The sequence below is a fragment of the Lactuca virosa genome, chromosome 9, assembly GCF_052849685.1.
Source record: "Lactuca virosa cultivar CGN04683 chromosome 9, Lactuca_virosa_CGN04683_v6, whole genome shotgun sequence".
Taxonomy (NCBI): domain Eukaryota; kingdom Viridiplantae; phylum Streptophyta; class Magnoliopsida; order Asterales; family Asteraceae; genus Lactuca; species Lactuca virosa.
Window position 1 is genome coordinate 43,821,405 of NC_136434.1, and position 1,857 is coordinate 43,823,261.

Sequence of the window (1,857 nt, forward strand, 5' to 3'; positions counted from 1 at the left end):
ATTTATTTCATATAAAGTTAAATTTCTTTTATTTTAATTTTTCCCGTTTTTAATTTTCTATTTCTACAGTGACCACGTCGTGGTAATTTCTGCCCACGTCGTGGCCAACGTTCAAACAATATACAGTATAATTTTATTGTTTTTGTTCTTTATACACGTTTGTTTTCTGTTTTGTTGCAGTTAATTTATGACCCAAGCATCTTCATCTACTACAATACGTGATTTGAAAGATCCCGGTTCTAATTTTCGCAAAAGCAACAAGGAAAGTATAAAAGAGAAAGGCGAGCCAAAGGAAGAAGTAAAACCGAACGAATGAGAGAGCGAATACGTGATTGCTTCAGAATCTGAAAAAGAAAGTGCGCCGGAAGTCGAGATAGCTGACATAGCGTACATGACCATGGAGGAGTATAAGAAACGGATGCGCGATAACAGGTCGGGTCTTATGCAACCCGAAATTCCAAACGCTACCAATTTCAAGCTGAAGGGGCACATACTTTCTATGCTTAAAGATATCCTATTCTACGGGAAAGATCAAGAAGATGCCTACAAGCATATTGACGAGATGAACGACATTGCTAACTACTTCAATATTCTCAATGTACCTTGTGAAACGGTGTTGCTGCAAATGCTTCCGGTGACTTTTAGAGGAGCGGCGAAAGATTGGCTCAAAGCACTTCCACCCGGAGCTATTAACACATGGGCAAGACTTCGTGAAGAGTTCATCCAACAATTCAGCCCACCATCAAAGGTTGTAAAATTGAAGAAAAACATTGCTAACTTCAAACAACAAGGTGAAGAATCTTTGTATGAAGCATGGGAAGGTACAAGGGGTTGCTTAGAAACTACCCACAACACGACCTTAATGTGCAACAATAGGTCTCAATCTTTTATGACAGGGTTAACGTGACCACTTAACTACTCCTTGACTCTCAGGGACCACTAACGAAGAAGGCTCTGACAACAATTAAAGAGCTAATTGAAGAATTTTCCAAGCACTCAAGGGAGTATCACACCCTTGCGAAGACACGACAAGAGGATACAAAAATTGAAATGCAGCTTCTAAAGATTTGGCAGCGGTAATGGAAAAGCTAGAGTCCATGGATCGAACAATGACAAAGATGGATCGGTCTTCGGTCCATTCACGTAATTGAAGTTAGGTGTGACAATTGTGGTGGACCACACTTAACCAAGGAATCTGACCTCGACGAGAATGGAAATCGAAAGGTTCAAGCTTGCTATTTAAGTGGGGATAGGTACAATAAGGATTGGAATAAACCAAAGAAGGAGTGACTGACGTATGATGAATATAAAAAGGAAAAAGAGAAAAATATAGGCAACAAGGGTGCAGGTTTTATGAAAAGGAGCAACCGACTCCCGAAAAAAAAAGAACTACTTTAAAGCAATGCTTGCTCGATTTACAGCCGTATCTGAGAAGAGGCATGATGATACTGATGTCATCCTTAGAAATCAGCAAGCCTTGATCCGTAACATCAAACTACAAATCGCTTTTCAGTCCAAAACTTGTGCCATGATTGGCCAGAACCAGTAAGGCCCAAACAGCTTAAGCCCAAATCGCTTTTCAGCCCAAAATGCTTTTCATCCCAAAACTAAACCTGTAGACCAAAGCCTTATACTCCTAACCCTGAATTTTCATTCCTTTAAGGTCCAAACCATATATTTCAAATCTCGATACCTTTTTTTTTGACTAAATTAAAGTCCACCATTCCAAAATAAGAAAAGTCCTCAAACTAGATGTTACAACTCTCCCTCGCTTAAACTGGATTTCGTCCTCGAAATCCGTCTCGGTTAGAATATCAAAAAACGGCTCTATACACAATCCATATGCTTCCTCCAACC

At 39.7% G+C, this 1,857-nt stretch overlaps 1 non-coding gene across 1 annotated transcript; it reads right to left on the reverse strand.

Annotated features, from left to right (window-relative positions):
- Positions 1–754: 754 nt before the first annotated feature.
- Positions 755–860, reverse strand: LOC145141629 (small nucleolar RNA R71). The gene has a single exon (XR_013722822.1). It is a non-coding gene; the product is annotated as a small nucleolar RNA R71 (small nucleolar RNA).
- Positions 861–1,857: the final 997 nt, after the last annotated feature.